The sequence below is a fragment of the Lactuca saligna genome, chromosome 5 (genome assembly GCF_052625555.1).
Source record: "Lactuca saligna cultivar CGN05327 chromosome 5, ASM5262555v1, whole genome shotgun sequence".
NCBI classification, from domain to species: Eukaryota; Viridiplantae; Streptophyta; class Magnoliopsida; order Asterales; family Asteraceae; genus Lactuca; species Lactuca saligna.
In genome coordinates this window covers 240,432,474-240,459,772 of record NC_136421.1, presented here as the reverse complement: position 1 = coordinate 240,459,772, position 27,299 = coordinate 240,432,474, and the positions used below count along the sequence as shown (strand labels likewise).

The 27,299-nt window shown below is 36.1% G+C and overlaps 1 non-coding gene across 1 annotated transcript; it reads right to left on the bottom strand.

The window, feature by feature from the left end:
* Positions 1-6,063: 6,063 nt before the first annotated feature.
* Positions 6,064-6,160, bottom strand: LOC144998964 (small nucleolar RNA SNORD96 family). The gene has a single exon (XR_013660496.1). It is a non-coding gene; the product is annotated as a small nucleolar RNA SNORD96 family (small nucleolar RNA).
* Positions 6,161-27,299: the final 21,139 nt, after the last annotated feature.

Here is a 27,299-nt window from a genome sequence, read left to right as displayed (position 1 = left end):
TCTTCAATTGTCAGGCTTCAAGCATAAATATTGCATGAAAACATTACTCCATAAACCATCAAAAACTCCAAAAATGGATGAGAGATGAGATGGGAGACTCAAAATGGTGAAAAGGAGGCTATGGTTTCTTTAAAAGGGATTTAGGTGTGATGGAGGGTGGAAAATATCCCAAAAACACGAAACCATTCCTCTAAATACCTAGAGAAACCTAAAATTTGTGGTCTTGAGCTTTCTAATTCTCATCTTGTGACAACTTGTTTGTCACGTCGTGAGAACATGCTCCTCACGTCGTGAGAATATGCTCTTTACCTCGTGAGAATGGATTTTCACCTAATTTCATTATAGCTTCAAACATTCATAACTTCTTCGTTTCAACTCCGTTTTCGGTGATGTTTATATGAACGGAAAAGTTGACAGGCCCCACATCCCTATATAATTAGTTTTGACTTAATACATGTCGAACTAAAACCATAATCCATCCAAAAAGCTTGGAATATTACGTTTTTTATTTTACCATTTTTCTTCCAAACCCTATCTAATTACTTGTGACTCTTGCTATCTGCGTGTATGCATGTTTGTTGTATGTATGTGTGGTGAAATAGACCCGTACGGTTGAAAAATACCGATTAATTTGAAATAAACTCAGAGATGAAATAGACTTGATGGTGAAATACACTAGATACAGCCTTGAGCGGAATATGGGTTGAAATAGACTTGGGGATTAGATCAGGGGGGAAATAGTTGATAAAGCCTTGATCTGACATATATGTATGGTATGCTGTATTTTGAAGAACTCACTAAGCTTTGTGCTTACATTTTTTAGTTTATGTTTCAGATACTTCCGGTGCAAAGGAGAAGAACTCGAGATGATAACATCGCACACATCATGATTTTCCGCCTTATTTGATCCTGATGTATTTTTGGATGATCGTTGACATATTGTGATTTTCTTTATGTTTTTTTATAAACATTTTTGGCTAACGGTGTTACTAATACAAAAATAAAATTTTTGACCATAAATTTGGGACGTTACATGGGTAGATCGATCAACCATCCTCAACATTAGGTGAAATCAATCCTTTCTAGTACCACTTTCTAGGTTCTAGTGCAATTATGATCAAATTCTTTTATTATTTCCTTATATTAGTCAATTTGCCCTCGTTGAACTTGGCTTAAGGCATAATGGAATTTGATATGTTGAGAAGTATAATTACTTCTTAATATTTGTGAATCATAAACTTGGAATTGATAAAAGTGGTTATCTAACTTGGTATGTTTGGTGTAGATATATAGTATGAGGATTGTTAGTTTATTTGGCATTTATGAATACAGCTAGGGGGCTATGTGGAAATGAATAGAAAAGCCACAGGGTTGTTGTTTTGTTCTTCCTTTTTGTAGATCTTACATGTAGAGATATGTTAAGAGTAATATTTTTGAATACAAAGGTGTTCAAGATTCTTGATCAATAAAAGAGTTCTTTTCTCAATCCAAAGGTATTCAAGGATTCTTGGATCAATAAAATAGTTCTTTTCTCAATTAAATTGTGCCTTTATCATTGATATATCTCATTTGTTCCAATACATCTCAATGACTCCAAAATAGAATCTTGATGGCTTAATATAACAACAATGGCATAAACGGCTTAAGATTAGAGAAATGTAATTTAATTATACCATTTTCTCCCATATGTAACCATTATACCCCTAAAAGTTAAAGCAATATAGTTTTATAGTTTTGTCCCCATTTAAAATACATCAGAACAGATAGTTATAAAACAGATTAATCCTATAATAGGTACTTTACAATTACAAAATAGATTAAACCATTTTTATGACAAATTTTAAAAACAACAATTATGCCCATTTAAGTATTTTGTCAAAATAATCCATGTAAACTAATAAATATGAAGACTATGCCCTGGTCTTTATAGAACAATTCAAATCAAGCCAAAATAATTTTCTTTAAAGTATTGAGTTCAACAAACACACTATAACAGTTTCGTAGATTCAAACAAATTTTTCTAGATACAACTCCATTTTAGGCATGTTAAGCATGGAGGTTTATGAAAATTTAGAAACTTCTAGCTTTTAGATTTTACAAAAATCCTACAGTTTAAGAGTATGTCGGGTAATTTTTTCAGATTTTAAAAAATTCGGGCTTTCAAGTTATAAAAAAAATACTCATTACCTGACCCAACTTAAATCTGGATAATTTAGGCTTAGGGAATTAAATAGTGGGTCGGGCATTAATAATTCAAGTATTATACAAAATATATAATTTTTTTGAACGGCTCATGAAAATAAACTTAATAAAATGAATATGTCGAGTTCTATTAGTCTAGTTTTTATTAACAAATAAGGCATAAACAAATGCAAACTTTGAACATATTAATAATACTTGAGATATCAAATATTCTTTTAAAGCCGTAATCTAACTTAATAAGATTTTAAAAAACAAATATTTAAAGATTCTAATTTAACACTTTAAAATAATATATGATAATTATAAACATAAGTTGTTATGTTCTAAAATTTTATTAAGATAATGAATTTGTTAATTAAAAAAAAAAAAAAAAAAAAAAAAAAAAAAAAAAAAATCTATAAAACAATTAAGTTTTAAAAATCATTATGACATATAAATAAATATTTTTAGGGAGATGATAATTCCACTTACAATTTTTATGCATCCACTTATTAAAAATACAATTTTCCTTTTATGCTCCTCTACAAATAAAAACCTTTATAGCTCCTTATTTTAATCTTGCCAATGTTGCTATTTAAATTTTATATATTATATTATATATTTTTCAAATAAAGTACATATAAATAATAATAAAAATAATTAATATTTAAAGCAAAAATTAGATAAAAATCATATACATATAATATCAACATCACACAAACATATTATTATCAGAATCATTTAATATCTTTATTTGTTTATTAAGTGACATACATTAGTTAAAAAGAAATTATTTTTTTACTAATGATGTAATCTAATCAGCTATCACAATTAAAAATAAAAAAACAATCATAAGACATAAATAACAATTTATAATAACGTTTCTCACAATGCATTATTTTGAACATTTTGTAACATGTTTGTGATTGTTTAGACTACACCATTAATAAAAAATTGTTTCTTTTTAATTTATGGTAAGACAATTAATAAATCAAATAAATATATTTCACCAATTCCAATGATACACGTTCATATGATCTTGGTACCACATTATATTTGAATTAAACAAAAACAAAAAATAATACTAAAACAAATTAAGACAAAGTTTGGAAAATCATAGGCTTCAATCAAATACATAAAATTCAATTAACAACATTAACAAGATGAAAATAAAAAAGGAGTAATTATTTGTAAAGGGACATATAAGGAAAAAAATATTTTTATTAAGTAGATGGATAAAAATTTTAAGTAAAATTATTAGCTCCCTTTTAATATTATATTGTCTGATACAATAAAAGAAATTCATATTTTACAATAAAAATAATTAATTTAAGCATAATCAAAAAAACCTATACCCGACCTGAAAAATCAGTATCCAATAACCGAAAAAAAACAACCCGATACCTAAACCAATTCACATAATACCCAAAAAATCAAGCTCAAAAAAATCGATCAGGTAATTCTGTTATGGGATAATGACTTGGAAGGGTAACGAACTTTCGAATTTTGTCACATTTAGTCACTAAACTTTTTTTCGTTATCTATTTGTCATTGAACTATTGAAACTGTTCACATTTTACCCTTATGACCGGCTGTTACCAGTCATAAGGGTAAAATGTGAACAGTTTCAATAGTTTAGTGGCAAATAGATAATGAAAAAAAGTTTAGTGACTAAATATGAACAAAATCAAAAGTTCGTTTCCCTCTAAAAAGTTCAATGACTAAATGTGAACAAACTTCTTATTGTATTATGTTTTAACAAATTTATTTATTTTTGTTTAATGGTAGCAACATTGTTGATGAAAAATCTATGAAATAAAAAAACAAAATGTATCATCCGAATTTCCAGGTATCATCATTTAAGTATTTTTCTTTTGAGTTAAGAAGACAGATTGGACGAGTTAACGCCTCAACTCGTCGAGTAAGGTCGCAACTGATGACTCAGATTAATTAATGGACTCGACGAGTCGGTGAGGCGACTCGACGAGTCGGTGAGGCGACTCGACGAGTCCGCGCCGTTGGCAGAAACCCTAAATCTTTGGGCTCGACTCATATTTAAAGGCACTTATGGCCTTCAATTGCGACTACCTTTCCCATAAGTGAGAACCCTAGCGAGCTTGAGTATATAGAGTGAGAGAAAGAGCTATCTTGAGCTTTTTGGTGTGATAGATCTAGACCCTTCTATGTTCAGAGAGCCGAGAATATGAAGCTTTAGTAGAGTAAACCTTGGGGTTCAAAGTTAGGAAGCATTTATGGTATATATAGTTACTTTCATCTTGATATAAAGTATTTTATATAAATTACATGCTATATGTACATATTATTTGAATACTTGTTGTCTATGCTGGATGAACGATTTTATACATGTTTTAAAAGATGAAATAGTTGGTGTGTGATGAAATAAACTGATGAATGATAGGTGATGATAGAATGGTGGTGATAATTAAGTAAATAGATGATGATGAATATGTGATGTAGGATGAAAAGAGATACCATAACCTTAACCAACAATATGGCGATTTAGTCATCTACCAGAGTATAGATGACGATTACGGACTATTCTAGACAACCCAGTGGAAACAACAACAGGACCATAACCCGTAGGTGATGAATTACGAGTTCAGACGATGTTGTAACTACGTATTCATGTGATAATACTCTAACCCCTTACTATAAATTACGAGTTCAGACAATATTATAACTACATATTAATAGGATATCACAAATTCCGCATGCCAAACCAATGGTCATAATGTCAAACCATTGGTTTTTTATTTCAGTTTTAGTTTTTTGTTTTTTTTTAAATATATTTTCAGGGTTTTGTTTTTGTTTTTTTTTTTTATTTCATAGATTTCTTCATCAACAAATGTTACTACAATTTAACAAAAATAAATAATTTGTTAAAACATAAGGTTTGTTCCCATTTATTCATTGAACTTTTTAGATGGAAACGAATTTTCATGCTGTCATAAGGGTAAAATATGAACAGTTTCAATAGTTCAATGGCAAATAGATAACGAAAAAAATTTAGTGACTAAATGTGACAAAAATCAAAAATTCAATACCCTTTCAAATCATTATCCCTTCTGTTATTGGCTATGGGCTACTCCAGCTTAGACAAAAACATTAATTAGAAAACACAAACATTTAACATTTTAGTTTAAATAAATATTTAAAATCTAAAAGCTGCTTTAGATTAAAGTGTAACGACACATTACTGAGTTTTTAAATTCAATTTCTAAAATTTTTTATATTTATTTATTTTAAACATGTATCCTTTTTACAATTTCAAATATTTTAAAAAAATTCTATTTTTACCAAATACTTATATAACAAATAAAAACTATATTTGGCAAAAAACCTCACACTGTTAAACTGATCTCACACACAATTCCCAAACAATGTCATACTTCAAATAAATGGGCTCAAAAACACTTTTTTGGTTAATAATATTATGAACTACGAGCAATTAGATCCCTTTAAAATGCTTTTACGATGAAAACCCTTCCAGATTTCGGGTGAGTTCAATCGTTTGCACCAGCTTAACAGCTTTAACACTGCTAAACAAGATCATACAATTCATTCTCTTTCTGATCACTTGTTTTACTCGTGGATTATGACATCAGAAGATCATAACTAACAGAACTTTGTGTTTATAAAACAAAATTAGATTAGACATTAAAAATGTTTTATAGTATTGTTAGCCACAATATGGATTGCCAATACTGATTATAGTTTCAGAATCGGCATGAAAGACAAAGATGGCTACATTTAAATCTAGCTTATGAAAAAAGTTAAGTACTGTTGGTGTTTAGATCTAAACAGCACTTGACCGTCCATAAGCACAAAATACTTTCAAAGATAACAAACAATGAATCGAATTGGCCTCAGTATTGCAGAATAGACATCAAAGACTTCGATAGAAGCCATTCAGTCCCGAAAGATGGTGTTCTTTTAAAATAGATCTCGTCATTGGCCAAATAAATGAATCGAATTCGTGAAAAACTATAGAAATATAGAACAGATATGAAACAGATGATGTACATATTGGGAGGAATTAGAAAGAATGTTTTTCTCACGGCCAATCCCAAGAGGTAATGGCAGAACCTGCTCCCCAAGGCGATAGGATGTGACAACGCCAACTCCGACTAACAGGATCCTTCCGGTGAAAGAAGGCTCAACCGTTGTCATGCCGGAAAAGGCTCAATTCATGACGATTTATCATTGGATTTTACGAAAATCGAATTTTTCGCCCCAAATATTTGTAATTCGTCGATAGTAAAAACGATCGATAAAGAAGATTTGGAATTCGAGTTGAGTGTGACTCGATATCTGAAAGAAGATGAACGAAAACAAATGGAGTATGGAAGATGAAACCCTAGAGAGTTGCAGACGACGATTGAAAGAGGCGTGGAGCTTAAAATATAGGCTGAGGGAGTGCGTTGAAAGCCGTCCGATTTGGCTGATCTATATAACGATGAGAGTAATCGGACCGTTGTTATTAGGGCTTTATTTTTTGGGGAGAAAGTGGAGGCGTGAAATTTTGGATAACCCGGCTGTTTAATGAATTTTTGAATGAGAGTTATTTAATTCATTCACAACCTTTTTTTATAAATACGTATTTCTAAAACAATTTGGAGGTATTTGTCAATAACACCTTGGTAACGGTTTAATATCTTATAAACTAAAAATGTTTTCGAATAACTATAATAAATTAAGCTTTTTTTACCACATGTCCTCTTCTCTTTCATTTATACACTTGGCATTTTCTAAAATTTTTAAATTTTTTATTTTCCACTTGTCATTCTATTTTTATTAAATTAAAATTCCAAATTTAATGTGTAATGTAATATATATATCTAAAGTATTTATTAGAAAGGGTTTATATGTAATGTATTCAATACATTAAAGTTTCAATAATTTTAATAATTCAATTTTTTTTTTCATTTTTTTTATAAATTCAAACTTTTCAAATTGTTAAAATTTTATATTTTTTTTAACTAAACTCATGTAATACATGGATCTCACACCTAGTAACCTATAGTAGTTGAAAACTGATAATAAATCATTTGTCATAAATTAGGTGAGTGTAACTTAGATTGAAAAATTATGACATTAAACGCTTCAAAACTAATCATTCGGACAGTAGAAAGATTTCATTAAAAAAAAAAAACCTTTCAATTTAAAGATCAATTTTGGAACTAAGCATTCTGAAGTAAGTGGTTGTTTTTTGAAAAAAACAAAAAAAATTGTTATTTTCTTTTAAAAATTGTTATTTTCTTTTTAAAATAATTATTTTAATGGTTAATTTACTCGATATCTATTTTTAAATACAAAAAATGGAATATTAAGGTTTTTAAAACAATATTTACCTTTTTCCCTTTCATTTATGTCTAAAGTTAGTAGTTTGTTTTCATTTGGAGCGTTGACGTAGTCTAGAGTGTTGTGTAACGCCCCATTTCTGGTATGTAATTTAATTAAAGTATTTTCACTTCTTAAGGGGTACTCGATGAGTCTGTAGCCCGACTCGTCGAGTAGAGACGGGATGATCACGCGATTTTAGTTGGCTACTCGACGAGTCCATATGTTGGGACTCGGCGAGTCTGCCTGTCTGGATGAAGCCCTAACTTCAAGGGTTTGCATCCTATTTAAACATATTTATGCGCCCCAAAACTAACCTCCATCACCCTTAGAGTGTCCCTTACCAAACCCTAGCCTCCCTTTAAGCTTTTTGGAGTATTTCTCATCTTGTGAAGGATTTTTGGTGCATTTTGAAGTTAGAAGAAGGAGAGAGGAGAGAGGTTCTCAATATGAGCAAAGGAGATATGAGTTTCTTGTGTCCTTCCAGCCTCCATTAAGGTGTAAAGCTCGAATTTTGGCTGGTCACCATATAGATCTTCTTAAAAGCTTGCTAGTGTTGCTTCTTTTGCCATTTGCTAGACATTGAGGTTGTTTTATGGGAAGTTAAGATGAATGGGTTTCAGATCTAAGCATTTATGGACTCCTTGAGCTCAAGGTTTCCACCTTTATTGAGCTGAACACCCATTCCAAACCTGGATCTCCTCTTTTAGCTTCTTATTGGGCATTTTAGCTTCTTATGTGCATGCATGAACGTAAAGTTAGAAACTTTACATGTGAAATCAGTCCTAGGAACTCGTATCTATGTATTGGATGCACTGGAATCAAGCAAAATCGACTGTATAGTAATGGCATGCTTGGGAATTGGCGTGTTGTTCTTAAGACTTGACGAGTCGAGTCGCAAGTCCCCGTTTTTCCCCAATTTGAGAGTTTAGGGTGAATCGGTGAGTGGGAATGGACTCGGTGAGTTAGAATTCAGATATAGTGAGGGAGGGACTCGGCGAGTCCGGTCAACTGAAAGTTGACTTTGACCATGGATAAAATAGTCATTTTACCCTGAAGGCATTTATCAGTACCTGATCTAGTGTTTGATTTGTCATGATAGCCAGAGAGCAGCCGAGACAACAGTTAGAGATCTTTCACGTAGGTTTTCAGCAATCAGTTATCTGAGGTGAGTTCTCTTCCAGTAAGAACGGGTCTACGGCCACAATGTCGGTCCGTCTAGATAACAGTAGTATGTATGCTTGATGTCTTCGTGATTCAAGCATGTGTTGCTATGTGTAGTATATTGAGCAAGCTGATACAATATCTGATTATGCTATATGTTCTTGATATGTGATTATGCTATGTGTAGTATATCCAGTTTCCTCCGAACTTTGATCCGATGTCGGGCGGGGCCTGATGCAGTGTGCGGGCCCAAGTTATTCCGGACTTCGATCCGATGTCGGGTGGGGCCCGATGCAGTGGGCGGGGATGAAGTTATTCCGGACTTCGGTCTGATGTCGGGCGGGGCCCAGTAATTGTTGTACGTGTTTATTATGTTGATAAATGGTATGTGGTAGTCTGGGGGAGCTCACTAAGATTTGTGCTTATAGTTTCAGTTTTGGTTTCAGGTACTTCCACTAGCAAGGGGAAGAGCTCGGGTTGATAGCATGACACACACCATAGCTGCAGTTTATTCCTGAGAGTTTTGCTCAGATATTTTGATATGATATTTACTTCAATTTTGAATTGATACATTTTCTATGGCATTTTGAGACATCTGATTCATGGTTTTATTATATAACATTTGATATTATGCTTTTAGTAATATTAAAACAAAAAAAATAGGTTTTATTTTTACGATGTTTCAAGTTGGTATCAACGCCTTGGTTTGAGGGATTTGGGCACACTTTCGAGTGTGTCTGAACTCAAACTGAGGAAATGGTAAAAGATTTTCGAAAGAGAAACGTTTTCGAAAAGAATTTTTTTTTTTAAAGAACTTAGAATGAAAAAGAGTTATCTTTAAAAGAGAAAATGGTGTGGTGCATGCGATCAGCCGAGCTCAAGTGAGTACTCCCAAATTACCCATACAAGTTTATGTTATGATTATCAGTCTCAGTTTCAGTAGAACAACATGCTAGAACAGGACTAAGGATCTAGGGATGATGCCTTATGTGCCTGTTATATATGTTTCAGCTTGAGGATAATTGCATGCTAGTATTGAGTAGACGGTAGTAGAATAGCATGTTTAGACTATGCCTAATAGTATGAGCTTAGCATTGTATTCTAGTAGAGTTTCTCATTATAAGAATATATTTACTTGAGTAGTTCCTGTATCCAAATGTTGTTTGCTTTGTGTTTTGTGGGACTCTGAGTAATGGGAGTTAGCCATTAGGTAAATACGTCACGTCACATGTGATCAGGGTTGAATAATCTTAGAGTGCTAGATTTGACCCTACTATGCAACTTTTGTCTTAGTCTAACCGTTGTGGGGACGAGTCTTTTACTCGAAGGATTATCTGAGCCTCGTCACATGTGATGGTATTGAGGTGATGACTAATTGACATTACAAGGAGGCCTTCAACAGCTGAGGACTAGGTTGAGTCGGGGATATCTATAGGGTAAGCCTAGGATGAGAGTAGCAGAGATCAATAGCAGTAGTAGTGACTTGGTGGAGTCGAGGCAGTTCTTAAGGAAAGTACATATAGATGTGGAAAGTAGTATGGGCCCGTACTACTGAAAGCAGAGGATCCGTACTTGAATCAGGGAAGGTCAAGGCGAGACCAGGAAACATGTAGTAGTAGCGATCCCTCGAGATATATCAGTGTTTCTGACGTTTGAATTGATGTGTTTTCAGAATGGTGGTTTTATGCCCTAGACCAGCAAGCGACAGTTCAGGTGCCGGTGAGGGATCAGGATCATGCTCGGGGGCCGAGCATTTGGATGAGCAGACGAGGGAGTTTTTCTCTTCAGAGATTACTCGCATCATACTTGAGCAGACTCTTGTGATATTTGATTTGATCAAGGAGGGTATTTTGGAGCTGATAGACAAGAAATTGAGCACATTCCGTGCTGAGGTGGCGACCAGGATGGGGTCGTGCACACTCACTTTCCAGGAGTTATGAGCTTGTGGAGCTCCTAACTATCTTGGGGAGCGGGACCCCATTGCGAGTACCAGATAGTTGGTTGATGTCGCGAACGCTTTTCGCACCAGTAGATGTCCCAGGGGGGACAAGGTCAGACTAGCATCCTGTCTTCTGAAGGACAGGGCACTAGATTGGTGGGAGGAGATCGGACATGTCATTGGGGATGATGCAGCTCTTAATGCGATGACTTGTGCTGATTTTTCTACTAGATTCAGAGCCGAGTTTGCATCAGTTATTGAGGTGCAACAGTTAGCCAGGGAGTTTCAGGATCTTACTCAGACTACAAAGATAGTGGCAGAGATTACCGCCAAGTTCAGGGAGAGGGCTCTTCTTGTTCCTCAGTACGCAGCTGATGAGGAAATGAAGAAGGCCCGATATCATGAGATGTTGCGGAGTGATATCCGCCAGTTTGTGAGTCGGGCCAGCTGTAAAACGATGGATGATATGATTGTTAGGGCTCATGAGAGGGAGATAGATCTGGAGATGGAGAAGAAGAGAAAGTCGGAGGTGTCTTCTGGTACGGGGAGTTCGGGCAAAAGGCCCAAGGTTTCAGATCATAGATCTAAGGGACCGTAGAGCCACAGTCGGTGTGGCAAGTGTGGGAGATTCATAATGGGGTGTGCAAAGGATGGAGTCCCGAGTGCTTCAAGTGCGGACGGACCAGGCATATGAGCAGAGATTGTACAGCTACTACCACCACCACAGCATCTGATCTGATTTGTTTCCATTGCAATCATAGGGGACATAAAAAGTCCTAGTGTCCGAGTTTGACAGCAGCAGGGAAGGTGGTAGCACCTTCCCTTGCAACATTGAGGATTACAGACGGTCGTAAGGGTCGGTGTGAGGTGCCAGTTGTGAAGAGTAGGGCTTTTCAGATGACGGCAGAGGAGGCGCGAGCGACTCCTGATGTAGTGACGAGTATGTATCTTCCTTTCATTTTTCTATTGTTATGAATTGTTTCTTATGGTTATATCTTCCTTTCATTTGATTCGGGGGCTACCCAATCATTTGTTTCGCTTGCGCTTAGCAAGAGGGTTAGCAGAGCTCCGGGGGAACTATCAAAGTCGCGAGAGTGCATAAGGGGTGTTCGCTTCGGTTATTTGATGAACATTTTTCAGTAGACCTGGTTCCTATTCCTCTGTGAGGGAACATGGTTATAGTATGCCTGGATTGGCTGAGTCCTAATGGGGCAGTGATTGATTGTGAACTGCAGTTAGTGAGAGTTCACACTCCTAGTGGGGAGAGTTAATGATTCAGGGCGAGAGGCCACAATACAGACCGATTCTTTGTTCAGCAGCGAGAGCGAGGCACTACTTTCAACAGGGTTGTGCGGGGTTCATCGCCTATGTTTTAGATGCCCGGGGGGAAGGGCAAGACGACAGTCGAAGATGTGCCGGTAGTGCGAGACTACCCGGACGTATTCCCGGAGGATTTGCCTGGGATACCTCCGGAGAGACAGGTTGAGTTCAGGATTAACCTAGTTCCTGGTGCGGCTCCGATAGCCAAGACACCATATCGGTTGGCTCCTCCATAGATGCAGGAGTTGTCTACGTAGTTGCATGAGCTGCTAGACAAGGGTTTTATCAGGCCGATCGGTTCACTTTGGGGAGCCCCGATCCTGTTTGTGAAGAAGGACTGGTCGCACCGTATGTGCATAGACTATTGGGAGTTGAATAAGGTGACAGTGAAGAATCGTTACCCACTTCCGAGGATAGACGACCTATTTGATCAGCTTCAGGGAGCGTCTTGGTTCTCAAAGATTGATTTGCGCTCCGGGTATCATCAGATGTGGGTCAGAGGTGAGGATGTGCAGAAGACTGCTTTTAGGACCCGCTATGGTCATTATGAGTTTGTGGTTATTCCATTTGGGCTCACCAATGCTCCAGCCACGTTCATGGATCTCATGAATCGCGTATGTAGACCGATGTTGGATTGCTTTGTCATAGTGTTTATGATGGGTTTTAGCCATAAGAACTTTCCTATGTGCGCATGCAAAACCCTAATGCTTGGATTTAGGCTTTCTAATTAAACATGCTTTGAATCCAATACTTCTAATGCCTAATTAGGTTAAATAACAACATTGAAACAGATATAGAACCATACCTTTGAATTCCTTGTTGATCTTGTTGTCTTGGAGCTTCTAGAGTCACAAATGTCACTCCTCTAATGGCTTACAAACACTAATAGCAAGGAAGATGATTTAGGAGAGAGAAGAGGGGTGGAAATCGGCCAGAGTTCTCTTACTTTAGGTGAGATACCGATTTCCCTTACCCATCATGTCTATTTATACTTGTAGACTCCTTAAGGGTTACAGTCTAAACCCTAATTGGATAATCTTCTCTTAAGGCTATCCAAATCCTTTCCCTGGATAAATCATGGACGATTTTGAAGCTATCCTAGCTTCTAGAATCCGCCCTTGTATATTTATAAGGATTTATAGTCTAAAGCTTAACTTTCAAACAATTGACAGTTTATACCCCTTTATTTAATTAATCTCTTTAAGTCACCAAATTAATTCCAATTAATTCTATGACTTATATTAATCAAATAACTATATATTATTCTTTATAATATTTACTCCCTCTTAATAAATCATCCCATCAAGTTGCTATGGTGAAGGCAACCTAAAAGGACCATGCACAACCGGGTCAAATACTTGCCTAATATAGTTGCAGCCTTAGATAGTATTCCAACAGTCTCCCACTTGGATAAGTCTAGTAACTATACAAGTACAATTCGGTTTGCAATCGTAGCTCTCAAAGACGCTGTCAAACTCTGATCTAATCAATCTTGTCCTTTAGATAAGGGATCGTACAGTCCTCTGTTAGATATCATGCTAACAATCCTACGGAATGGTTAGTCAAACATTTAGGTTTCTCGATCTCTGATTTATTTGACATAGAACTTAATCGAACACATCAATTCAGTTCTGACCCGGCCCGACACATAAGTCAAATCAAATCATCGAGCGGCCGAGATATCGCTTTTACCTTCTTTGATAAAAGTTACAAATAAACTTCGACTTATATGCATTTACTTATTCATTAACCAACTATACACAACAATGCGTTTTATAACACCGAGTTACTGATGCGTTTTCGCATTATCAATGTACAATCAATTAATAAATAATATACCATATATCTAGGTTTTAAGACTACATGATATTATTGTCTTGCGATCACCTTTTATATCGTATTCCATAAAGTGATTCCATCAAGCGCGAGTTTGTTCCAATGCTCAAAACTAGTTCATAAGCACTCATGAACGTTGCAGCAACCCTTTGCTATGTATAACACCATTTAGACAATCTACACACCAATTCATGACAATCTTCATTCATATCTACTTCCAACATATGAAAGATTGTGGACAATTTGAACAATTCGATTATTCCTAATAAACTCAATTATTCTGGAAGTCAAAACATGCAAAGTGAAACAATAGTTAAACGATTAACATAAGACAGTAACATTACTCATAAATAAAACTCCTTTATTTAATCATCAAATGTTAATTACATTTATCTATTACACGTTTCTAATACTATCTAATCTATGCTAATATCATCCTTCAACCCAATACTCCTAGCATGCTCCAAGTGCTTAATCCTACTCAGTCCCTTCGTAAGCGGATCTGCTGGGTTATCTTCTGATGATATCCTCTTAACTGTGAGTTGTCCTTCTTCTACACGATGTCTAATGAAGTGATATTTTCTATCGATATGTCTTGATCTACCATGATCCCTTGGTTCCTTGGTTAAGGCAACCGCACCTTCGTTATCACAGAAAATCTCCATGGGCTCCTTTATGGCAGGTACAACTCCAAGATCACCGATGAAGTTCTTCAGCCATATTGCCTCCTTCGACGCTTCGCTCGCTGCAATGTTTTGGGTTTTGAGCATTCTAACACTCCTAAGTGTACATGCAACCCTAAATACCTTGGATCTATGTTTTCTCTATTATACATGCAAATAAGAATATCCAAGGTATTATCCTAATCTAGCATACAAAACAATGAGTGTAACAAGATAGAATACATACCTCTTTGATGTAGAAAGTCTTCATGAAGCTTGAGTGCCTAGCCCCAATAGTGTGGAAGCCTCAAATGGAATCATAATCATCAAAACACTTAGAATAACTTGAGAGAGTTCTACACTTCATGAAATCGGCTAGCCCTTTGTTACTCTCACTAGTGTATATTAGTGGCCGATTTTTGTCAAGAATAATATCATTATATAGTGTTACAATTAGGGTAAATCCTTAATTGTCATGGCTTTCCATTTCCTTGGATCCATGGGTTCAAATACATCATGGAGCATTCATGGACCATCCTATGGGTTTTAGCCCAACTTGATTATCCATGGAGCATTAGCCCACTATATAAGTATGGATGATTTACACAATCAACCCATATATTTAATTAGTCTTCTTTTGATCACTTAATTAATCCTAGATTAATTCTTGATCAATACTAATTAAATAATCTTATTATTCTTATTATTAATATACTAGAACTTATAATATATTAATAACCATAAGTGTCTTATTTCTCTCATTATAGTCTATCCAAGTGCATGATGGTATGCACCCCAAATGGACCATGCCGGGTCGGGTCAAGTCTTACCAATTATAGTTATGGACTTAGACATTAATCCAACACAATGTACTCTGATTCGCAACAAAATCATCGAGGGGCCCAGATATCGCTTCTATTTCTAGAAGGAACAGATAAACTTCGACTCATATACTTGTTCTACTACTTGTTGAATTGTACACAAAGGCACGTTTTATAACATCAAGTTACTGATGCGTTTATGTGCAATCAATGCACAACCAACTCATAGGTAACAACTCATATCTCTAGGTTTGAAGATTTATATGATATTACCGTCTCACGATCACTCGAGATAAATTCCATGAAGTGATACAAGTGAGCGTGGGTTTATTCCAATACTCATAACTTATGAGCACTCATGAATGTTGTAGCACCATTGCCATGACTAAACCCATTTAGCCATCTACAAACCCGATTCATAACAGTCTTGATTCATACCTACTTCCAACATATGAACGACTGTGGAGTGTTTAAATAACTTAGTCATTCGGAAAGAATAACCTAGCTATTTTGGAAGTCAAAACATGCAAAGTGAAACACAATAATAATCGAATCTAATATGGTCTCGAAACCCTTTTGAATATAAATAAAACCACTTTTATTTATCACCATATTGATTACACATTATTCAATGTTTCAAATAATCAACTTAAGACTCGAATAAAACAACAGTCGTCCCATGCTCCTAGCATGTACACTTTGTTTTCTAAACAATAGTTATGCCATACCCCAAGTATGCACACTATGTTTGTCTATGATCCTTACATTGTGATGTAGATCAATTGAACATGATTCTAATGATACTCATTTCACAATCCCAAATCCTTATTGTAAATGCAAGAATTCCAAATTCATGTCATTTACTGAAATCTGTTAGATTCTAAACTTATATGCATTGATCCTCTTGTAATGATTATACACGAAGTCAGAAAGACTTGACAACAACCATTACAGAGCATTCCAAAGGAGATCAGCTCCTTGGGAACATCCTTCTTGCATTAAGTTTCCTAATCTTACATAGATTGAATAACTTCCACCTATGTAGACATTTCCATAGTCCCATTTGACTATCACTTCCGAACAAGAGTTACCTCTTTTCAGAAAATGTCAATATAGTCCTACCAAAATTAACACTAGACTTCCAAATGTCCCTGAGCAACCAATCTTTGGCGAACCTCAGATTGTCCTCGACAATTGCTTAATCACTTTAGTCATATCCAGTTCTAGACTTTTCCCTTCTAAATGCCTTAAGCATTTGGAAAATTTAGAAAGGATGAATATTATAGCACGTGAAATCGATCCTATATCCGAAGCATATGGGACACGATTCATGATGTCTCACATAAAGACATGATACTAGACCAGTCTTTTGCTACAATATTTTTTATTTGCCATGTTTTCAAAATTTAACTATGAAGAGGGATGCCGTAATCATAATCGAATTTTGAAAACACAATATATATATATATATAGAATTTTCTTAAGTCGAACCATTCAGACATAAAATTCTTATATATATTCTTGACTAAAGATGATTAAAAACTCAATCTATGCTTTAGAATTGAAATGAAGTATAATTTCCTCTCCCTTAATTATAGCAAAACAACTTTTCAACCCCTGCAACTTCACAGATTGAAACTTTGTTTTCTATAATTAACATTGCTAGCTTGCAATACTAATCATAATAATCATGCTCCCACTAACATGATGATTATCAGCATAACACTTATGCTCCCACTAGCTCTGACATATTTCCAGAAATCTGTCGGACTTCTGAAATTTAGATTCATACACCCTTTCTTAGATAGCTCCCATGTGTGTCTAAACAATTTTCATAACTATGAAAAGGGATACCGTAATCATAGTCTCAATTGCTTAGGCATTTGCCATTTCTCACAAGTCCATGTTAGTGTGCCGGTTAACCACACGCGCTCCACTAACAACTTTTGAAAATGCAAATAACACAATTGCTATCTATGTAAAATCTACTTAGTGAAAGCGTTTCCTCACCATCATTTTCATGAATCGGAGAGAAACCTTATGACACTTAGATTTTAAAGTGTATGAGTTCCTATCCATGTGAATTTGTCAAAACCATAATCACAAGACAAGGTTAGTGACAAATTCAAACTCATATGGATTGAACTTATTCAATCTTACTTTCTTATCATCTTGGTAGCACAAGGCCCACCAATGCTTCCAAGTTGAACTCTGATAACTCACATGCAAATCCAACTTATTTGAAGTAGGTACAGAAATAATAATTATGTCGACATGATAGGTTGCAAACCTTAAGTCGTGTGCTAGTGATAAATTACAGGTTTCACTCTTGATTAAATCTTGAAACTCTTTCAGGATCTTTAAGGCTCCCACTGTCCTCTTGACATATAAGTTTTCCTAGTCAAGAACCATTCCTTGACAAAACAAATATTCAAGGGATAGTGCGGATTCTTATCAAGACTAACACTTCACACAATTGGTCTTAGTTGGTCTTTGTCTCATCCAAGACATCACAACTTACCAATCTCAAATGTACAAGAGTAGAAACATTTCACACTACATTTGATAAGTGTTTTAAACCTTACTTTATGTCACTCAATGTTACAATCTTGGAGTGTGACTCTAAGAGTTGTTTTGGAACGAAGTATGACTCATCTGTTGGGTTTTGAGCAATCTAACACTTCCTAAGTGTGCATGCAACCCTAATAAACCTTGGATCTATGTTTGTCTAAATACATGCAAAATAATAATTTTCCAAGGTTTATAACCTATCTAACATGGCATGGGGAACATTTCAACATATAAGAGTTAGAAGAGATTACATACCTTTTGGTGAGTTTGGTTCTAAGGAGTTTGAGGGCCAAGCACCAATAGTGTGAATGCCTCAAATGGAATCACAAACACCACAAACTCTTGGAAAACTTTGAGAGAGTATACACCTTGTATAAAATCGGCCACACACATGGACACACACACTAGTTCACTAGTTTCCTCTTAGGCTCAATTTCATGCTCCATAAGCATGCTTATATAGTGTGCATGGTTAGGGTGAAACCCTAATAACCCATGTATTTTCCTTTTCCAAGGATCCATGGGTTAAAAGCTCCATGGATCATCCATGGACTTCAACATAAGCCTAGCCCATTAGCAAATGAGTATTAGCCCACACTATATAAAACAAATAGCCCATAATTTAATTAGTCTTCCTTTTAATCTCTGAATTAATTCATAATTAATTTAAGACTAAAACTAATTAAATAACGTAACTTCATATTAATATATTATAACTCATAATATATTAATAAACATATGTGTATAACTCTCATAAAATTATCCATAATAGTTTGGATGAGATGCAACCCAAATGGACCATGCTGGTCGGGTCAAGTATATACCAAATAAGTTATGGACTTAGACACCTTATCCAACAGACTCCCACTTGGATAAGTCTAATAACTATATTTGCCTATAACTTCAGGAACCAACCAACAATCGTAGCTCTCGAAAACTCCCTCGAACAATGAAGACTCTGTCGAACTATGAAGCGCCATTTTAGATAAGTGATCATATAATCCTCTGTTCTCATGATACCAGCCGGACAAACACATGGAGCTATGTCTTGCTTATTGTCTAGCAGTTGTTTCTCGATTTTCCGATTTGTTTGACGAAGAACTTCACTGAACACATCGGTTTAGTTCTGACCAGGCCTGGTACATGGGTCAACACAAAATCATCGAGGGGCCCAGATATCGCTTCTATTTCTAGAAGGAATAGATAAACTTCAACTAATATGCTTGTTCTACTACTTATTGAATTGTACACAAAGGCACGTTTTATAACATCAAGTTACTGATGTGTTTACGTGCAATCAATGCACAACCAACTCATAGGTAACAACTCATATCTCTAGGTTTAAAGATTTATATGATGTTATCGTCTCACGATCACTCGAGATAAATTCCATGAAGTGATACAAGTGAGCGTGGGTTTATACCAATACTCATAACTTATGAGTACTCATGAATGTTACAGAAACCATTGCCATGTCTAAACACCTTTAAGGCATCTACAAACCCAATTCATGACAATCTTGATTCATACCTACTTGCGACGTATGATCGATTGTGGAGGTTTGAATAAATTAATTATTTTGGAAGTCAAAACATGCAAAACTGAAACAATAGTAAATAATTGACAATGATAGTAACACTTTACTCATAAATAAATCACAAATTTTATTCATCATCAAGCGTCGATTACATTTTACAAGTTTCAGGAAAACTATCTAATCTGTAAAACTAATATCGTCCCTCAGCCCGATGCGTCTCGCATGCTGAAAATGCTTAACCCTCGTCAGTCCCTTCGTAAGGGGATCTGCAGGATTCTCATCCGACGATATCCTCCTTGTCACAAGGAGTCCTTCTTCAATCTTGTGTCTTATGAAGTGATATTTTCTGTCAATGTGTCGGGATCTGCCATGATCTCTTGGTTCCTTGGCTAAGGTAACCGCACTATTGTTGTCACAGAAAATCTCTATAGGTTCCTTAATAGCTGGTACAACTCCAAGGTCTCCGATGAAGTTCTTTAGCCATATCGCCTCCTTCGCTGCTTCACTCGCTGCTATATACTCTGATTCACAAGTCGAATCAGCCACCGTCTCCTGCTTGGAACTCTTCCAAGAAATTGCCCCTCCATTTAAGGTAAAGATCCAGCCCGACTGAGAGCGGAAATTATCCCTATCAGTCTGAAAACCAGCATCACTATACCCTAATACTTTCAAGTCATCACAACCACCAAGGGTAAGGATCCAATCCTTAGTCCTCCGTAGGTACTTGAGAATGTTCTTTACCGCGGTCCAATGAGCCTTGCCAGGGTTCCCCTGAACCCTGCTGACCATGCTCAAAGCAAATGCCACATCAGGACGGGTACAAGTCATAGCATACATGATCGAGCCAACTGCGGAAGCATATGGTAATTGGCTCATCTCAGCTATCTCTGCCTCTGTACTCGGACTCTGAGTCTTACTCAGTTTGGTATTGCTTTGGATCGGTAAATCTCCTTTCTTGGAATTCTCCATGTTGAACCTTTTCAACACCTTATCCAAGTAGATACTCTGACTAAGTCCAATTAGTCTTCTACTACTTTCTCTTAATATCCTTATCCCTAGGATATAGGTAGCCTCCCCTAGGTCCTTCACAGCAAAGCACTTCCCAAGCCAGGACTTAACCTCCTGCAAGGTTGGGATGTCATTTCCTATGAGTAGTATGTCATCCACATACAGTACCAAGAAGCTAACTATACTCCCACTAGCTCTAACATACACGCAAGACTCATCTTCGCTTCTCGAGAATCCAAACTCTTTTACCTTCTCATCAAAACAAAGATTCCAGCTACGAGATGCTTGTTTTAATCCATAAATGGATTTCTCAAGCTTGCATACTCTATTAGGGTACTCTGCACTGACAAAACCCTCTTGCTGATTCATGTACACATTCTCAGCCAACTTTCCATTAAGGAAAGCGGTTTTGACATCCATTTGCCATATTTCATAATCATGAAATGCTGCAATGGCTAACATAACCCTAATAGACTTAATCTTTGCTACCGGCGAAAAGGTTTCATCATAATCAACACCTTGAGTTTGAGTAAAACCCTTCGCAACCAGTCGAGCCTTATAAGTATGCACTTTTCCTTCCATGTTTGTCTTCTTTTTGAAGATCCATTTGCACCCGACTGTTTTACGGCCTGGTACATTGTCAACCAAGTTCCAAACTTGATTGTCATACATGGACTGTATCTCGCTGTTCATAGCCTCCTTCCATTTAGCAGACTCCGGGCCTGCCATGGCTTCCTTAACACTGCTAGGTTCATCCAAATTTACTAGTGTCCTATCACTAATAAACGTATCACCTTCTGTAGTAATATGAAAACCATAATAAAACGAAGGTGTGTTCCTAACCCGTGTGGAACGCCTCGGAGGTACAGACTCGTCAGCTGGATCAACAGGAGTTTCCTCCTCAGGTTGATTGCTAGTGTCTGAGGTTCCTTCACCAATTTATTCTTGAATTTCTTCAAGATCAATCTGCCTCCCACTGTCTCCTTGGCTTATAAATTCTTTATCGCGAAAGATCCCTTTTCGTGCTACAAAGACCACATTCTCACTGGGTCTGTAGAAGAGGTAACCGAAGGATTTCTGTGGGTAGCCGATGAAAATACACCTTTCACTTCGGGGTTCAAGCTTATCATGAGTTTCACGCCTCACGAAGACTTCGCAACCCCAAATTTTGATGTGGTCTAAATTGGGAACCTTCCCAGTCCACATCTCATGAGGTGTTTTGGTAACCTTCTTTGTAGGGACTAGATTAAGGATATGGGCTGCAGTCTCTAAGGCATACCCCCCAAAAGAGATTGGTAACGAAACTCGACTCATCATAGAGCGAACCATGTCCAACAAGGTTCGATTACGCCTCTCAGCTACACCATTCAGATGTGGTGTCTTGGGAGGAGTCAATTGTGAGACAATCCCACACTCCTTAAGATAGTCAAGGAACTCGGTACTAAGATACTCACCACCTCGATCGGATCGAAGCATCTTAATGTTCCTGCCCAATTGATTTTCTACTTCCTGTTTGAATTCCTTAAACCTTTCAAAGGTTTCGGACTTATGTTTGATTAAGTAGACATACCCATATCTACTAAAATCATCAATAAAAGTCACATAATACCGATTAGCATCCCTTGTGGTGGTTTTGAATGGCCCACATACATCAATATGTATTAGGTCCAACAAACCTTCACCCCTCTCACAAGTTCCAGTGAAGGGTGATTTTGTCATTTTTCTAAGTAGACAAGATTCACAACTATCATCTGATTTGAGGTCAAATGATTCCAAGACTCCACTCTTTTGGAGTTGGCCTATGCGTTTCTTGTTTACATGTCCAAGACGACATTGCCACAATGATGCTTTATCTAGGCTAGTAGAAGAATCAATATACAACACATTATTTCCTATGTTGTCTACAATCGACACAGTTTCATACACACCATCACAAGGTAATGCTTTAAAATAAAACACATTATTAAAGAAAGCATTAATACCACCACATTCATTATCAAACGAAAAGGTAAAACCTTGTTTGTACAAAGCATGAAAAGAAATAATATTCCTCGCCATTTCAGACGAGTACACACATTTATTCAAATCTAATTTTAACCCATTATTAAGCAACAAAGTATAAACTCCAATCTTGGAAACAGGTGAAGCCTTCCTATTCCCCATGATTAAGTTTATCTTCCCGTGCTCCACATCCTCACTTCTTCTTAGGCCCTGCAAATCAGAACATATGTGAATACCACATCCTGTATCAAGCACCCAAGAGTTAGAGTATGTTGAGTAATTAGACAATATAGTGTAAATACCTGCATAGGTGGGTTTCACTTTCCCATCCTTTAGATCCTGCAAGTACTTTGGGCAGTTTCGCTTCCAGTGTGCCTTTTCATGGCAATAAAAGCATTCAGCATCCTTGGGAATGGCAGAAGGAGTGGCAGAACCGTTCTTGGTCTTTGATGAGGAGCCTTCAAGAGACTTTCCCTTGGTACCCTTCGAAGGGTGGTTCCTCTTTTTCCCTTTGCCTTGCCCAATAGCTAAAACAGGGGTAGAAGTTGGAGTAGGAGTAGTAGAGGTAACAACCGCTTTACCCTTAAGACCGGTTTCAGCGGTCTTCAAGAGTCCTTGAAGCTTGCTGAGGGTAACTTCCTCCTTGTTCATATGATATGTCATTCGAAAATGATCATAACAAGAAGGCAAGGAGTGCAAAATGATGTCAATTGCCAACTCCTCGGGGATGTTAACATTCAGCTTCAGCAAACGGTCCACATACCTTTGCATCTTTTGCATGTGGCCCGTGACGGATTCACCATCCTTCATGCGGGTAGTTATTATGGAGGAGATTATTTCATACCGCTCCTGATGAGCACTCTGATGGTACCTTTCCATCAGGTCTTGGTGCATCTCAAAAGGGTAGATATCTTCATACGACTTTTGGAGCTCGGCTGTCATCGTGGCCATCATGATACATGCCACCTTAGTAGCATCTCTCTCATGAGTCCTGAATTCAGCGATCTCCTCAGGAGTAGCAGTAGACTCATCAAGTTCTTTTAACTCCTTATCGAGGACATATTCCTTGTCCTCGTAACGAGTAACCATCCTGATGTTCCTAATCCAATCCATGAAGTTGGAACCATCAAAGATGACCCTCCCACAAAGATTCATGAGAGAGAAAGAACCAGTTGGGTTAGAGCCTGAAGCATTAGTGTTGGAAGACATCTGAAAGAAGAAAGTAAGTTTAGATTAGATATTTAGGATCCTTAATAAGACACCCAAATGTAATATTAAGGCTAGGATCCAATCACAATCTATTACACTTAGAAGAGGGATGCCGTAATCTAAGTAATAATATATTTGAAAGGTAGGTGAATGACGATTCACCAATTTCCACCATGAAAATGAAATGATTTATTAGGTTTAATTGGATTTGAAATTCCTAGATTCTTTTGAGATTCATTGAACTTTTCAATGGCATGTTTCAATCTCGATTGTGCCCTTCAAGTTTTGTGACTGGGATGCCGAGGATCACAAAACAAGGTGTGAATAACCATGCTAATTCACATGGTACTCTTAATATTATCACCTAATCAATGTGCCGGTTAACCACACACGCTCCATTGATCTATGACAAACATTAAGTCACCCTTCGTGATCCTTACTAGTCCTAGTTAGTGTGCCGGTTAACCACACACGCTCCACCAACGAGTTGGTAAGGTACAAAGTGTGAATTCCATGGACTAGCACCATGTTCACATTTTCCTAAAATAACTAAGATTGGGAATTAAAAGAGTTTAGTTACTTTATAATATTCATTATACTTTTAATGAGGATTTAAAGTCATTGTTCTACCCGTTCGGCTAACGACCCTCCACCGATCAAGCAAGCGGTGGGTGAGAGTATACACCCATTAAGTCGCCATTTTATAGGCAACAACCTTATACCCACCTTATAGACCGGCTTCGTGAATGAGGCCTACTAACGGTATAACGAATTGTTCTTATACATATATATAATAATTAATCATTAATGTTATAAATAGTATAAGGGTTGAATTTTAACTATTAAAACTCTAAGGTTTGGAATTAAAGTTTATTAAAGTGTGTGAAACTTTACAAATTCCAAAACTTGAGGGCAAGTTTTGTAACTTTGCAAAACTCTTCATTTCATAACTTATGAATTAAAGGTTCATAAAAATGAAGACTCTTCATTTTCATGTAACTTATGTGTTTTAAGTGTGTGTTAAATGAAAGTGACCTTTGGTAATCCATAACTTGAGGACAAATTATGGACTCCATTAAAACACATAAATGATAAAGAATTAATCCTAAACAATTCAACAAATAATTCCTATCATTTTCTAAATTCATAAGAACATGAACATGATCATCAAAAATTCAAGAATTATATGAACACATAAAATCATGGAATTTTGATATATGCTATTGTAAATGGATTAGAACAACCATTACACCAACTAAAATAAGTTTTATAACACCAAAACAATTTAGGGTAATGTTTCTAGTCCATTTCCAGCAGCAAAAGTCGAGAATCTGCACTCTTTCGATCCTACTCGTCGAGTGCATGAACTTACTCGCCGAGTAGGTTGAAGTTTGCCTTGGACTCGTCGAGTCCCCCTAATGGACTCGGCGAGTCCATCATGCTGACAGCAACGATTTCGACTTTTTTCACTATTTTGCATCAAGTATCAAACAAGCAAGCCTAGTCTCTGATACCACTGTTGGGTTTTGAGCAAACTAACACTTCCTAAGTGTGCATGCAACCCTAATAAACCTTGGATCTATGTTTGTCTAAATACATGCAAAATAATAATTTTCCAAGGTTTATAACCTATCTAACATGGCATGGGGAACATTTCAACATATAAGAGTTAGAAGAGATTACATACCTTTTGGTGAGTTTGGTTCTAAGGAGTTTGAGGGCCAAGCACCAATAGTGTGAATGCCTCAAATGGAATCACAAACACCACAAACTCTTGGAAAACTTTGAGAGAGTATACACCTTGTATAAAATCGGCCACACACATGCACACACACACTAGTTCACTAGTTTCCTCTTAGGCTCAATTTCATGCTCCATAAGCATGCTTATATAGTGTGCATGGTTAGGGTGAAACCCTAATAACCCATGTCTTTTCCTTTTCCAAGGATCCATGGGTTAAAAGCTCCATGGATCATCCATGGACTTCCACATAAGCCTAGCCCATTAGCAAATGAGTATTAGCCCACACTATATAAAACAAATAGCCCATAATTTAATTAGTCTTCCTTTTAATCTCTGAATTAATTCATAATTAATTTAAGACTAAAACTAATTAAATAACGTAACTTCATATTAATATATTATAACTCATAATATATTAATAAACATATGTGTATAACTCTCATAAAATTATCCATAATAGTTTGGATGAGATGCAACCCAAATGGACCATGCCGGTCGGGTCAAGTATATACCAAATAAGTTATGGACTTAGACACCTTATCCAACATCATCTCCTTGATCTTAACCAATCCAACAATTCATGACCTCTCTTCTTAGCCATAACAATGCACTAAGACGTCCTTAGAGTATGAATTTGTAATATGGTTTCTAATTTATTAAGATGATCATAAAACTGATACTAAAGTACTCTCCCATCTTTTCATATTTGAGAAACTTTTATCCTTTTGCCTAATTTGATTCTTCTTATTCGCTCTGCCATACATTGGAACCTTTCTAATGTTACTGAATTATACTTAACCTTATAAGTATAATCATATTTACTAATCTTTAGTAAATCATGACAAATCAATCTTTGTGGTGGACCTTGACCAGCGCACATCCAGTGTACCTAATTCCTTAGTCCTTCAAATGACTCACATATACATGTGATCAAAGAATTAGTCTTAATTTTTCAAAGATGAAAATTCTCATTCATCATACAATACAACTTGTATGATTCCAAGTTTCTATCCAATTGAAACTTGGGTGATGAAAAACTTTCTTCATTTGGTAAATTCAGACACTACCACAAATGAAGAATCAAATCCACTTTCCAATATTGCTATTACTGGAAACATATAAGCAACAATTTCCACAGATGCTATTGTAAGATATTTTTTTTTTTTAAATAAATAAAATTAAAACCCTTTTTTTCTTTTATTTTAAAACTTTGCGGAAAAACTTATCCTTACAATCCACATGAAAACCTTGTTGTTATCTATTCACAAGCAATATATTATAACTCTTAAGCAACAACTCAAAATTCTGATTACCGAACCATGCGATCGAAACCCATCTTCGCAATCAAAATCAGCATATACTTCTTTAAGCTTCCTATCTTTTCTTTGATTCTTAAAAGACATCAGCATGTGACCCATTCACATTATGTAATAAGAATCTCCAAATAGAAACTTAGCAGAGTTAGATAGTGGACTTTACCCGAAGTAGAGTCAAACTTATTGACTTTAACATCCTTAGGTAAATTATGGCAGCTTTGCAACCAATGCCCCTTTCTTTGGCAATATAAACATATGGACCCTTTGATAATGGTACACGGGACTATCACAGACTTAGTTTTTCTCTTTACCATTTGGTCAACCGAGTTGACTATGGCCGATCCCTTTCCATTGGGAAGAGAATGCTTTTCTGGATTTCCTGTGTCACTATTGTCAATGTCCATCAAGTTTTGAGGAAGTTGATCTTAACAAATAGATAAAATCATTAAGGGTCTTGTCATAGTCTTTTTCATAGGTGTTCCAAAAGAACTCACTATGTGACTTAGAAAGTGATTGAACCACCAACTTTCTCAAGACTTTGACACCCAACTCTCCCGGCTTGTCAATATGTGACTACATCTCCAAGATGTGACCACACCAAGACCTTTACTTGCCAATAGGGCTCAAGTGA